The sequence below is a fragment of the Eretmochelys imbricata genome, chromosome 1 (genome assembly GCF_965152235.1).
Source record: "Eretmochelys imbricata isolate rEreImb1 chromosome 1, rEreImb1.hap1, whole genome shotgun sequence".
NCBI lineage: Eukaryota > Metazoa > Chordata > Testudines > Cheloniidae > Eretmochelys > Eretmochelys imbricata.
This window is the reverse complement of record NC_135572.1, coordinates 294564821-294579859: the sequence shown is the minus strand read 5'-3', so window position 1 is coordinate 294579859 and position 15039 is coordinate 294564821. Positions and strand designations below refer to the sequence as shown.

The 15039-nt window shown below is 45.0% G+C and overlaps 1 long non-coding RNA gene across 2 annotated transcripts in view; it reads right to left on the bottom strand.

The window, feature by feature from the left end:
- Positions 1-2472, bottom strand: part of LOC144274336 (uncharacterized) — a 61487-nt gene extending 59015 nt beyond the window's left edge. For both annotated transcript variants that reach the window (XR_013347862.1, XR_013347861.1), the window contains exon 1: positions 2380-2472. This is a non-coding gene — a long non-coding RNA (uncharacterized LOC144274336). The remainder of the gene's footprint in view (positions 1-2379) is intronic.
- Between the last annotated feature and the right edge of the window lie 12567 nt (positions 2473-15039).

The window sequence follows — 15039 nt, the reverse complement described above, 5'->3', positions numbered from 1 at the left end:
GTCTGATTTATATAAGAGAATCCAATAGGAGGCAAGCAGTTCAAGGAGGATGTTTCTCCTCCTAAGCTGCATCTAGAGAAACAATTAGTTTAAACCAGAAGTATCAAACATAAGGCCCAGAAGATCTTTTCCTCCCGTCTGCAGCTCCCTCCTCCTCTAAGGCATCCATCCTGCAGGTGCTACACTTCAAAAGGGCCAGAGCCTGGGAGGAGCAAGATTGCACCTGACTGGTCACAGTCAACTGAGCTCTCACCATATCTCAAACAGGAGATTCCTTCCCCACTTGTTGCCACTGTTGAGCCATGCAGCACCAGGCCCAGAAGAGCAATTGCCTCTCACTGCTGCTCTAAGCAGCTCAGCCTTAGGGAAGAGAGCTGCTTCCAGTGCTGTGTGAGGGAGGGTCTCTTCACCCCACATTTCCTATCCTCCTGCCCAACAGTTAATTCTCTCCCATTTAAACCAATCCTGTCCCCCAACCCTGCCATCAGTTCTGCCCCTGGTCCCAGCCTTGTCTCTGCAGCTTCTGGGGTTCTTCCCTCTTTGGTCTATTTTTGGAGTGGGTAAGGGGGCTGCAGCAGGTCTCTCCCCCTTCTCAGACCAGTGTTGCAGAGAGGGAGGGGGAAGCAGGGAAAGAATACATCCCTCCCATTGCTCACAAGAGCAGAGGAGGAGGAAGTGGAGCAGCTGCCCTGAGTTGCTGGGCTCTTTTTGCTCCCTCCTGCCATGAGCTTGATGTGAGCTCCTGTGGAGATGGAGAGCAGCGCTACCTCTGCAGCTGTCCTGATTTGGCTACTCTTTCCTAGGTAGAAGGCAAGTGGGGAAAGCAGCCAATGAGAGGGGGTTTTCCCTGAGGCAGTACTAAAAATGTGTGCCTCCGCAATGTGGCTGGCCGAGAAATTTTATTTCCTGGGTCTGTGAAGAAGAGCTGTATGGGGCTCAAAAGCTTGTCTGTCTCTCACCAATAGAAGTTGGTCCAATAAAAGATGCTACCTCACCCAATTTATTTCTCTAATCTATGGAATCCAACCAAAAGGGTAAATGGCCCTCACCACAGAATAAGTTTGACACCCCTGGTTTAAACCATGCATATTTAACCATCAGCATTGTCATGCATAGAGTACTGTGGAATGAAGTTCACACAGCAACATTGTGAGCATGAATTGCTGTATGATCACATTTGCAATCAGGAATTGCTAGTATTGATTAACAACAAAGGATGAACTGGACAAAGATTCCAAATAATACTTTAAACAGGGAAGGGAGGAGCCCTGTAGTTTCCTTGGGTCTTTTTTCAATGGTGCGCAGATAGGGCTTTAAGGTTTGGCATGGGACAGAAGGCAGCTGTTGCATGGCTGCTGTAAGATTAAAACTTCAGGCTTGACCCCTCACATAACTAATGTAGTTCAGAATCTGTTAATTTCACAGTTAAAAGCAGAATAATATCGTCAGCAGCTCTGGATTGACACCCACTTGGCTTCTGTAACTAAAATGCAGATATTTCTCTGATGCTGCCACACGGTGGAATTACTCAGACTATGAGGTCAGATAGGACCATCTTGATCATTTAGTCTGACTTTCTGCACGTTGCAGGCCACAGAACCTCACCCACCCACTCATGTAATAGACCCCTAACCTCTGATTGAGTTACTGAAGTCCTCAAACCATGATTTAAAGACTTCAAGTTACAGAGAATCCACCATTTACACTAGTTTAAATCTGCAAGTGACCTATCCCCATGCTGCTGAGGAAGGCAAAAAAAACCCAAAACAAACCCAGGGTCCCTATTAAACTGACCTGGGGCAAAATTCCTTCCCGACCCCAGATATAACAATCATTTGGACCCTGGGCATGTGGGCAAGACTCACCAGGTAGACACCTGGGAAAGAATTCTCTAGTAACTCAGAGCCTTCTCCATCTAGTGTTCCATCACCAGCCATTGGAGATACTGCTGCTTGCAGTTGCAGATCGGCTATATACCATAGTAGACAGTCTCATCATACCATCTGCTTCATAAATTTATCAAGCTTAGTCTTGAAGCCAGTTAGGTTTTTGCCCCCACTGCTCCCCTTAAAAAGCTGTTCCAGAGGGAATTGAGGGCCTTTCAGGCAAAAGCAGAATTGAGAGAGAAAGCTTCTTGTTTTCTGATTAATTAAAGCTTTGCTGGACATGAAGAAATTTAACTTTTACATTTCTGTGCTGAATCTCAGAGTTGGAATTATTACTAGGATATCACTGTACCAATTTAACCATACATTCCTTTATTTAATCTAAAGGCTGAATGGTATACAGTTGTGCTAAACATGTCTAAAAGCTTAATTAATAAACAGTTACTATATCCATAAAGTAACAAACATTGATAAGTATTTGATCGCTACTTACAAGAGGATTAGACCCAGGGGTGCTCAAACCCATGTTGGCTGGCTCCAGCTCGGTGAAGCAGGCACTAGTAATGAACTCTTTCAGAGTGTACACTTCTATACCTTTTAACAAAAAAGCATTGTCATTACCAATAGCTAAGAATCAGTTTGGGGAAGTTTAAGGCTGGACTTTTTTCTTCGGCCTGGAGTAGACAAGATTTACAACTAGGCTCCCTTTCTGCAAGGCTTTTTCCTCTTATCTTCCAAGTCCAGTTTTTACAATTAAGCCACATTCTACAACAGGGGTGGGCAAGCCCACATCTGGGTATGGAAATTGTGTGGCAGGCCATGAATGCTCAAGAAATTGGGGGTTGGGGTTCAGGAGGGGGTGAGGGCTCTGGCTTGGGTTGTAGGCTCTGGGGTGGGGTTGGGGTGCAGGAAGGTGCTCTGGGCTGGGACCTAGGGGTTTGAGGGTAGGAGGGGGGGGATTAGGGCTGGGGCAGGGGATAGGGGTACATGAGGGGGGTCAGGGCTGCAGGCTCCAGGCAGCGCTTACCTTAAGCAGCTCCCAGAAGCAGCGGCATGTTCCTCCTCCAGCTCCTATGCAGTGGCTCTGCGTACTGTCCTGTCTGCAGGCGCCGCCCCTGCGGCTCCCATTGGCCACGGTTCCAGGCTGATGGGAGCTGCGGGAGTGGCACTTGGGGCAGGGGCAGGATGCAGAGCCCCCTGGTTGCTCCTACGCATAGGAGCCAGAAGGGGGACATGCCATTGCTTCTGGGAGCCACATGGCGCCACGGCATGTACAGAGCGGGGCAAGACCCCACTCCTGAGCTGGAGTGCTGGAGCAGGGCAAGCCCTGGACCCTGCTTCCCAGCGGGAGCTTGAGGGCTGGATTAGAACATATGAAGGGCCGGATGCAGCCTCCCCGGGCCGCAGTTTGCCCACCCCTGTTCTACAAGGCCTTCCCACAACTGCTAACAGAATGTTCACTTCACACAAACGGCAAGGTGTATTTTTTTTTTAACCCAAGTTGTTTAACCCTTTATGTACCTATCTAAGCCTTTATTCACTTTTCTAGAAAAAAAGGGGACTCGGTGCAGAAAAGGAGGGCTTCAAGAGGGATGATGGGACCCTACTTCCTTTGAAAGTGAGAAAACTCCCTTACCCTGCTTTAGTAGTTCTCTTAGCAGCAATGGCTGTCAGAAGCTGGCTACTTTTGAAGACAGGATGCTGGAATAGATGAACCATTTACCAATATAGCAATTTATATGCTCTTGTGGAGATGACCTGTCACTCTGTTTTCTAACACAAATATAGAGTAGTGGCCCCCCGCAAAACCTCTGGCAGCCTGTTTGCAGAGGCAAAATCATCTCTCCTCCTCCTGATGACCTCTGTCAGCTTCAGTGAAACCACTTTGAACTCCCTCTTCCGGAGCAGCTCTCCTCCTGCCTCACTTGTCACTGGAAGAGCAGTGCAGGGAAGTCAGAGGGAGCTTCAAAACCCACTAAATAGAAGCAGGCCCTAGATTTTATCAGAAGTTCCCTTACCTGCACCCTCTGATGCATGTGAGGCTTAATTTTTTTCTAGGTGGTGTCCCTCAGGCTCCCAGCTGTTCCGTGGAGGTGGGGAGGAGGGGGAAAGAGTACTTGTGTTCCTCTGTCCACCTTCCCACAGAGCCTCTCAGGGCTGTTGCTATCAGAAGGGAACACGTGGTGTTTGAAGCAGTATTGCAGTTTGGCCTTATCCACCCCACAGGACGCAGGGAAACTGTGCAGAGGGCCAAGGCCTCAGCCTGCAAAAGGGAAGAAAAAAGTGGAAAATTAATCAAGGACCCCCAAATTGGATTGATCTCTGTTTGAAATAATTTAAAAGGATGAGTGCATGGACACTCATCAAGAGCCCTGCTCTGACAAAATGAATCCAGCCGTTTCTAGAGCGCACAACTCATGTGGGGTCTGTACAAAGCTGACAGTTCAATTTGTTTCTTGCAGGGTAAATGAAGATGTGGTTTCTGGCAGACCACTGGAAATGTTTTAATCAAGATTAAATGTTTGGTTTGTTTTTTTTAAAGAGATGCTTTAGCACAAGAACAATTATTGGGCTTGATGCAGGACTTATATAAGAAAGTCCAATGGCCTGTGTTATGCAAGAAGGCACACTGGACTATCACAATGGTCCCCTTTTGGCCTTTCATAGATTTTTTTTTTTTTTTTAAATCAGCTTGGCTTTGCAAATACCTTTCTCTTAATAGTCTATCCAAACTTTGGTATTAATAAAGTAGGTGGGTCTTACATTTTCTAAGGCATGATAAATTGTTTACTTTATTTCTCACACATATTTTGGCTACATAGAAGTTACCTGAAAACATAGCTAGGGAATTGTTTTTTTTTTTAATATATATTTATTTATTTAAGAAATCGTGTTCTGTGCTGTACAAGAATCAGCTACTGGGACAGTCTGCCAAGGAGTAGTAACAGTGTAGGAAACAGACACAGAACAATAAGCACTGGGGGAAGATAATTTTGTCAGACACTTGGACAGCTTGGAGGGATGGTTTCGGTGATAAAGGTATCAGAATGGCAACAGAGGGTTGGTAAGAGTGCCTGAGGTGGGAGATCAGGTTGGGAACAAGTTTTAACTGTCGGGATGGAAAGGAAAGGTCAGATGTCCAAAATGGGGAGAAGTATCATGATTTAATGACAGCCTGGAGAGGTAGTGAGGAGTTGTCAGAGAAGGTACAGACTGTAAACCTGAGAGATGAGGAGGATGGTTGAAGGAGGAAGAGTGGAGGGCTGAGGAGGAAAGAATAGAGTTCTCTTTCAATCAGGTTGAGTTGGAGCAGATACTGAGCCATAAAAATTCCCCCTACCACCTCCTTATACACAGCCTGGTGTGTGCCCGATTAGAAAAACAGCTCCATTAAGCAGGTGTTAATCCGGGTGCGTTTATATTGGTGCAGCAAAGGTTGAGCAGACCCAGACCTCCAGAATCTGTCCAAAGACATTTTTCCCAATATACTTACAGAAACTTTCTGCTGCTGTTGGAGTAAAGCTAAAGAGTAGTTGCAGACGGTTTCCAAATGTAGTTCTTCCCTTCACCCATTGATGGGAACTTGCTGCCATTTTATTTGCTGGTTCTGTTCATCACTGCTGAATAAGTCACAGGAAAACACTACATTCCTTACTGCTTCCCTTCAGACTGCATTCATTGCACGTCTTGCACTTCTGCATCTGTTCAAAGGGACACTCCAGTTGGGGAAACTTGGAAGAGAGAAGCTCCCCATCAGGAGGGTTTGTCTACTTTACAGAGAGTGACCTATTGTGAATGATGGATGTTAACAGTGGGTGTAGCTGAACCTATGCTGAGGACTATTCAGCAGCAACTGTACACAAGGTCAAACCACGTGAAGCACCAGTTCCAAAAACTTTGTTCAGCAGTAGTTCTGCCACGCTAAGCACCAGGTCACTTCTGTAACAAAGATAATCCCCTAATAATATTCAGAACAAAAAAATGCAGTCCAAATATTCCCCTACTTTCTGACTATTTTAAAATAACAGCCTCCTGCTGCCATCTAGTGGCTAAAATAATTTGCTTTTAAAGAACAATAAATAGCTCTGCACCACAATGATACTTGCTTTTATAGAATTAAGATCACTGAGTTGCAGAGGGGGAGCATTGAACTTGTGCCCACTTTTCCTCTCATGCACTCCCCTTATTTTTCTTGGGGGTTTTATTACATAGAAAGGAGACCTATATGATTTTTCTTTAAACCTGCATTTTTGCAATTAAATTCAAGTCTTTTCTGCTTTAAAAGCCATTATATTGATGAGACGAGTGAAAATGTGGCTTCAGAAGAGACAAAATTGAGCACCAAGAGGGAAGGGATTTTTAATTGGACTTTTTGAAATTGTTAACACCTGTCAGACTTTAGTCAGTGTTTTGGAGAAATGTTGTCATTGTTACACGTTTGACACCCATCTGTAAAGTCCCAAGAGCTACTCCAGCAAAAACCAGGCTTGGACCTGTTCTATACTTAAAAATTAGGTTGACATAGCTACCATGCTCAGAGGTGTGAGAAATTGACTGCCCTGAGCGCTGTAGTTAAGCCGACTTAGATACCGCTAGGTCGACAAAAGAATTCTTCCATTGACCTAGCTACTGTGACTTGGGGATGTGGATTACCACAGCAATGGAACAATCCCATTTCTCATTGTAGGAAGCACCTACTCTAAGGCTCTACAGTGGCATAGCTGCAGTGCTCTAACTGTAACTACTGCTGTAATGCCCGCAGTGGAGGCGTGGCCTTGGTACTCCTGATCTATCCCAGTTTTAAGAAGTCAACCTGACCGTCACCTCCTCTTCTCTCTCCTTCCCACTCACCTTCGAAAACCCAAAACAAGAGTAAAACCTTTTCATGCCTTTATAAAGCATACAAAGTTCTTATTTCTTAGCCTACCTTGTAAAAAGCAGCTGTCACCTTTTGAGCACTAGGTTCATTCAGGTTTATCTGCATAATGTTTCAGAGTATGTTTATAGTATCTTTCATGCTGAAATGATGTGCAAACTAGATACAAACAAGCATCACTTTGCCCCTGAATTATGCTTTCCAAGATACAGAACTGCATAGACAGCAGGAAATGAAGTTTTTGGCTAAGGCTACTGTGGTAAACACTTTTACAGAAGATGACATGGGATCGGTAGACGTGTGTAGAGGAGACAGTTTGAAAGAGTTGGCCCTCTAGGGATACATACTTGTGGTTTCAGAGAGTCTATATGTTTCAAACCTGATGCTTAGAACACTGAGGCATCCCCTTTTTTGGTTTACCATCTGCTCACTAGTGACAGAAACAGAACTAGCCACCATCACCTTTTACAAATTTCAGATTGTGCTTCACTGAAATGTGTGGCTTTACCTGGATGTGTTACAGCTCTTCACCCTGCAGAAAGGGGGATAAAACAGGGACCATTTATGGGTCAAGCTGTACAAGTCTCAGACTCCCACCTCAAAAGGCTAATTGGTGCCTGTACGTGATTAAAACTGCAGTCTCACCTTTGTGAATCGGTCTTCCTGGAATCTTTACAACACAGGAGTTGACAGCTACCTCTACAGTACATGCTTTTGAAACGAATGGGTAACAGAAAAGGGTGATCAAGACAAAACAGCCAACTTAGAATAAACTTTTGGAAATAACATGTGAACTAATGTTTTTAAAAGTGCTTGGAAGTGCTTATTCTTGCATGAAAGAATGTCTTATTACTGGCATTAAAATAAATGGAATCTCCCATCTACACCAATTTTCTCTATGAACAAAGTTCTGTCTTCTCCTTCTGGAGCTGGAAGCATTGCTTCCATGGATTGGCAGTAATTGTACTGTATTTTGGAGACCAGAGAAAATCATATTGTGTACGACTGATCCCCAATATGAGCCCCTACTTTTTAACTACTGGCCCCATTTAATGAAGTTACTTGAAAAACTAATTATGCTTTTTATTCCAAATGAATCTGGAAATAAAACTTAGTTACAGCCAGGTTGTTGTTTTAATTCAGCATTTATGGTCATAATATTAACAAGTTTGGCTTAGTATTTGTGAGCAGCTCTGATACCTCATTGAAGAGCCAGGCAAGGCTTAGGTAAAATCGCTTTATTTAAAGAGAGACCATTGGCATGGCACCAAAACAAAAAGCCCTCCCATCCCTAAGTAGTAATCTGCTGAAGTGTATCACAGCCTATCAGAAAAGCTGGCAGCCTGAAGTTCAGTACCGGAGCCATACTTGTGGTATCTCTAACTGTGCATAAGCCTTGCTTTGAGAGGGCTCTGCACCTGTTCCGATTGGTTCTCTTTCTGCGGCCCTGATCCTGCAGTGAGCTATGCTGGGGTCTACCCACATGGAGCTCATCATGCAAGACCAACACCTGGGAAATTATTCATAATCCCCCCCCCCACAAATGAATTAAAATCTTCCTCCTTTATTTAAGAAAAACCAACTCCAATTACCTCTCATTAAGCAAGTACACTTAAGTTAATGTAAAAATAATTCTGAAACCCACTGTCTTCAGTTTTCCTATTTATAAGCGAAGATACAACAAAATGATAGGCCAACTCCTGAACATCAGAACCCAACAAGTGTAGGGTTAGGGTTGATATTGCCTTCTTAGGTGTAGAACTTTTCAGCCTCTGTCTGCATCTCTTTTACAGGGAGCTCCTAAACACAAGGAGGACTGCCAGAGCAAGAAACTATTGTTCTAGCTCTTAAGGGTAATGCTATGACACAAACAAACATTCAGTCAAACAACACGATGCAGTAGTTTAATAATCAATCTGTAGTTCACCATCCCTCTCTGGATTGTATCATCCTAGTGCATGACTGACCTCTTAATATTTACTTTTCCCTAGAAATAAGTCTTTCATATTCAAAATTCCCTTTAAGAGTACAGAGCTTTAAAATTATCCCTCTTTCGCCACTGCAGTCCCTGTCTCAGGGTAGGAGTTGTGTGTTTCATGATTACCCTGGGTCACAGCAAACAAAGAGCGTACTGGACAACAAATGAACAGAGCCACCCACACGTTCCTACTTGTACACCAAACAGACTAGCCTTGTCCAGGAGAATTGCCCATTGTGATGCCCAGTATCAGTAACTGAGTAGCTGAATTGCTGCTGAACACGGTTTAACTGCACTGTATAACAGAGACCTGTGTGCTTCCTGTTCCATGTATCTCTACTGCTCTCCCCTGGGAGTCATTGGGCATATTATTTACACTATGCCTTTAAATCAAACACAAAATACCAAGCCACTTGCCAGTTTGTACCTGTGACAAAGTTCCTCCTCTGCATTGGTGGGTCCTGCGCTTTTTGGCAGATTTGCTCACCTCAGATGTTCACGGCAGCCCTCAGTTTGGCCGCTTCTGCTACAGGCTCAAACCTGCTGTTCACTCAGCTAACCTCATCACCAGCCAGTATGGGGGAAATGGAGAACAATCTCCACAGTCTCTGTTGTCCAACCTAGTGGGTCGGGGACAGGCCAGATCCCTTTCCAAACTAGACCTTCCCTTCTGGTGTTGCTCACAGACCTGGTCAACCGCTCTTGTGTCGATCAGGAGTTGGGGGCATGGGGAGAACCCTGGCCCGCCCTCTACACCGGGTTCCAGCCCAGGGCCCTGTGGATAGCAGCTGTCTACATCTTCTGTATCAGCTGCGTGACAGCTATAACTCCAACTCCCTGGGCTACTTCCCCCTGGCCTCCCCCCAGCACCTTCTTTATCCTCACCGCAGGATCTTCCTCCTGAGGCCTGATCATGCTTGTAATCCTCAGTCCTCCAGCAGCATACCTTCTTATTCCTTGCATTATGCCCCACCTAACTGATGGGAGGTCCTTTTTAAACCAGGTGTCCTACTTAGTCTGCCTGCCATAATTGATTCTAGCAGGTGCCTGATTGCTCTAGTGCAGCCCCTGCTCTGGTCACTCAGGGATCAGAAAACTATTCATCCGGTGGCCAGTATATTTGCCTTCTACCAGACTCCTGACCCCACTGGTCTGGGTCTGTCACAGTACCTCATATTTGCTTTATACACAGAAAGGCCTACTGGATCATTAAAATCAAGCCTGGGGGGCTGAGGGCCTTGGTTTTTTACAAGTAAATGTAGATGGATGATTTCACTCAGACTATTTGCAGATCTTAGAGTTTTTTCTAAATCAGCTGCTAGGGGCTGGAGAGTGCCTAACTGCTGGACAAGGGTGGGAGATCATGTGCAGCAGCCCAGAAGGGGCTCAAGTCCATTGGCCTGTTTTCTCCTGCCCTTCCCCCTGCCTGCTGATAAACTAATCTGCCCAGCTGCAGCAAGAGTATGCTAATCCTGCCTGTGGAGTGGGGCATATATTCCCCCTCCATGCCAGGGAGGCCAATAGGATTGCCAACTTTGGTTGGATGAATTCCTGGAGGTTTCATCACGATTTTGTCTTGAATTCAAGTTTAATCTTTAATTCCTGGAGACTCTAGGACAATCCTGGAGGGCTGGCAACCCGAGAGGCCCAAGCACCACCTGCTATTCTCCCTGATGCAGTGCTGCTCTGTCCCACCTCCCACCATGGAGCTGTGCGTATGAGTCACAGTCTGGTCCGTAGCGGTTACAGAATCACATCCTGCTGCAACGTGCACCGGCCAGCAGCACTTTTCAGTCTCATTGTGCAGAAGTTCCGTTAATTAAGGCCTTGTTTCTCTACAGAGTCCTTTTTTTCCTCTCTCTTTTCATCAGCCCAATGCTAGTATCTCCATCAGTTCCTGACACTTATTGCTGAGCGGTCTGTCACTTTTCATGTGATCTTGCCATTTTTAATCTCAGTCCGCACGGAACAAGGTGTGGTTCAAATACTACATTTCAGTAGCTTTTACGAGGAGCTTTCACGCTGGAGGTAGCATTCAAACCTACCAATACATCCATTTCATGCATTGTATCTCTTAATTATCAACGTTTTTTGAGTAGTTTAAAAAAAAAAAATTGAGTCTCTCTCTCTCACCAATCTTCTCCCGATGCCCTCATCCCACAGCAATGCGATAATATGGCTGTGACCTGGCTTTTCTGTCTAAGGTAGCGTGCTGATGGTAGAAGGGAAGGAACGTGATCACTTTACTGTGGGGCCAAAGGAGAAGCTGAGCTTCCCTGAATTGCATAGAACCAAAGAATCTCAGGGTTGGAAGAGACCTCAGGAGGTCATCTAGTCCAACCCCCTGCTCAAAGCAGGACCAATCCCCAACTAAATCATCCCAGCCAGGGCATTTTCAAGCCGGGCCTTAAAAACCTCTAAGGAAGGAGATTCCACCACCTCCCTAGGTAACCCATTCCAGTGCTTCACCACCCTCCTAGTGAAATAGTGTTTCCTAATATCCAACCTAGACCTCCCTCACTGCAACTTGAGACCATTGCTCCTTGTTCTGTCATCTGCCACCACTGAATTTAATACTTATTTTGCAAAGGTTTGGAGAAATGACTGTTCCGTGCACTGAAGCATGCGTGAACCCCCCTTCGCTCACAGCTGAGCATGAGGAACTAGAAGGAAAAGTGGTGCACTTTTTAACCAAAGTCTTAAATAGCCAGGCCATGCACAGGCAATTGTGGGGAGAAATTCTCCCCTCTCTGCTACTCAGTGGCAGTTACTGCAGCTCAATGGCTGGAAGAGCCTCCCCACCTTTATATTCTCCTTGTCCCTGTTGTGGGGAGGATCCTGTGATGCACGTCAGTGGATGCTGTGGTCCTATCCCTGCAGAGCAGGGCTTTGCGCTGGGCATGAAGTGCACCTCTCAAATCCTCTTCCTTCCCATGCAGTTGAACTGCATCAGTTCTGCTGCCAGAGGATCCCTCCATTGCCAGAGAAGCTGGGATTGTCCCGGAGTCTGCAAAACAGGGTCTATGGACAAACCTGCTGTAATGCACCACGTTGACCCCGTGGTTCAAGGATAGTCTGTGGATCCGGGGTGGCTGAGGAATTTACCTACCACTCAGCTTATGCAACAGATTTCATCTGCTACTGTGGTTATTCTGAAATTGCACATGCACATTAAGCCATTCTACTGAATGCTGCTGCAGTTCCCCCTGGGGCTGACCGGCCTCCACAAAGCTGACCAAACTGGGTTAGCTCCCATAGCTTAATGGTGTGACAGCTGGTTCATGTGGCCATTGTGAGATGAATTGATCTTTCTCACATCCTTCTTTCAGTCAATAAATGAGATCACCCGGTAGCTGAGTGGCAACATTTTTGGCACGAAGCAACAGGGAAGTGGGGTGAGCATGATGTGATTTAGACTAGGCAAGCCAGAGCAAAGAGCAGTAACTTCACAGTAAATGCTCTGCGCGGCAGACTCCGGTATCAGTGAAAATAATAGGGGGGAATGGAACCACAGCTGCAGCAGCATGTTGGTGTGATGCTGCTGCTCCTGTTGGGCCATCAGAGCAATAGCCTTACTTGCACTAATGCAGCTTTTGTCCTGGAGCATGGCGTAGTGTCCACCTGTAGTCTTTTCACGGGTACTAATGTTTGGCTGCCACTCCTCATCGGTGTGCGCCGGTCTATCATGATCGCCATGGGGGAGGGAGGAGCTTGTTTATGTGTAGATGAATTAACGTGTCAGAAGAATCCTTCTTTCCCAGTCTGAAAGAAAGCAGCATCTTTTACGTGCACCACCAGCCCCACTTTCTGGTTCGGAGAGCCTCCCAGATGCTTGGTCTTCCTATTATGTTTGGTAAATTACACCTATGTCTGTGGGCAGCCACATTCTGAGGTTTGGATGTGGAATGGCCACGCTGGAAGGGAGCCAATCCTGAGGAATTTATCCTGTAGCCCTCTAGGCCAAGCCTTCTGGCTATGGTCCTTTGGTGATAGTGCTCAGACAGAGGCACATTCTTCTTTTGGGAATGCAGAATTGTCCTTGCTGCTCTTCACTTTCTTCATGTTATGAGGACTGTTTCTCATGCCACATCCGATCAAGAGAGACCTTTTCAGGAGGTCGTCTCTCTCTCCCCTCTCCCCCCCCAGGGGACACCGTGATCAGTGTGAGTCACCAATAGTAGTAGAAGAAGTATGAAAATTCTACAGAGCAGTAGCCTCAGGGCCATACGGAGAGTGACTATGCCTATAATATGAGGCTTCTTTAGACTCTCAACTGCTGGGGAGGAAAAAGCTGCTCCCAGGCCATGAAATTACAATCTAGAATCTCAAAACATGGGAGACTAATAGGCTCTAATTATTTTCTGACTATTTCAGAGAGAGAGAGAAATGAAATGCACTCTCCTTCCAGAGAAATGTGAATTGAAATGGCTCTGATCAAAGGGTAGCTGAAGAAATACCATCTAACTATTGCCAAACAATCCACTTAAGGAAAAGAAAAAGTGCCTTGAAATGTTTGTTGCTAGCAAACACTTCAAGAAATTCACATGCTCAACTTTGACATTAACACGTTTCATGTATACAGAAGCTTCAGTTTAGCTTGAAAAAAAGATGTTTCGGGTATTATTAATTTTTGAGTTCAATATTTGGTACAACTCTACAGAAAACTCAAGGTGACAGATGGAGATTAGCCTGTTTTCTCAGGGGTCATTTATGCTTTTTTGTCTGCTTGGCTATAACCATATTTATTATTTCTAATCCACACCTTGCTGCAGAACCATGCGTCAAAATCCTGACCTTTCAGAAAACAACCAAGAAAAACAACCAAAAAAAACCTAACAACCACCCCCTTTCCAGCTTTCACGGCAGTAAAAATACCTTAAAAGTATGCACAGTGGGAATCAATTCAGTGGTACCTTCCAGAATCTGCACACAACCAGAAACAGTAGCTCAGAGGGGTGTGAACAGCTCCATTGTTCTTAATATTACGTTAATTCTGAAGCCTTAAGATGACATTTGAAGCATTAACATTGTAAATTATTTTAATGAGGATCATTTTAATAGAAACCTCCAGCCTATTTCTTTACCCCACATTTCCAACGTGTTACTGCCCAAGCTGCAAAAAGCACCCAGCTGCCCATCCCTCCAGTTTTCTCCTGCCCGAAGCTCCTGTTTCCCTCTTGATAACTTCTACAATGCAGTTGTGATGAGCAGGAGGGGATCTGCAGGGGCTTGTGGGAGCCCTTTGTTAAAAGCAGGTGGCTTTGCAGGTCCAGGAGGGAGAATTTTGGCTTTTGTTTAAAATAAAAAGTGAGTCTTTAGGCCTTCTAATTGCACAAATAACCTGGAGACTATAAATTGATGTACAGTAATTGCTAGGGTAGAAAGGAATAAACAGCTTGGTTCATCTCTAAAGATCCTCTCCTGTCCCCCATACACACACTTTACTGATGTAAAATGAATAAATAAAGTATAAGTGGGTGGATGGATGGGGTGTACCTGAATAGTCATCTTACTAATTCTTCCCAAAATCCTTACATCATCCCTGCTGGTGTGCTCATAATGAAGATAACTCAGTGACCCGGGAGGGCATTTATTTCACTGGTCCTCCAGAATGATACAGCTGCTTGTTAAAATGTTTAGCCCCCTTTGAAGCTAGGAGCCAGCCAGCTGATTGATGATGCTCACTCAGGAAGCTTCTGCACCTAAAGTTGGGTGACATTTTTCAGCCAAAACTTTTTTCAGGGAAAAATGCGGATTCAGTGACACCAAAGTGTTTTGCGAATTCGTGTGGATTTCACCAAATTGTTCATTTTGAATAAAAACAAACAAAAAATCGAAAAGACTCTTAAATGTTTCATTTTTGTTTCAAAAATTCCTTTAATTTTAGCTAAAAAATTCAAGAACATTTTAAAAGAGTTAAAATCAAAACAAAACATTTTGTTTGGTCAGAAATGAATTTTGTTTTACTTTTTCATTTGCTGGAAATTTTCATTTTCTGTCTGACCCAAAACCAACTTTTTTTCCATTTTTCAAAATTGGCAACAAACCAAAAAATCCATTCTTTATCCTGTGCTAGCCACACCCAAATGCCTGGTGTGAGCGCTGTTCAGGGGAATTCCCCCCCTGCATCCTCTAGCATTTTGCTAAGTCCTCGCATCCCACAATCCTTGCTGGCCACTGTGCTAGGGTGGGAGGTAAACTGGTACACCAGGGTAGTGCAGCTGCACAGCATGGGCATCTAGAAACCCTCCCCTCTCCCCCTAACGCCTGAATAGGAAGAGCTGGTATGGGAAGGGCTT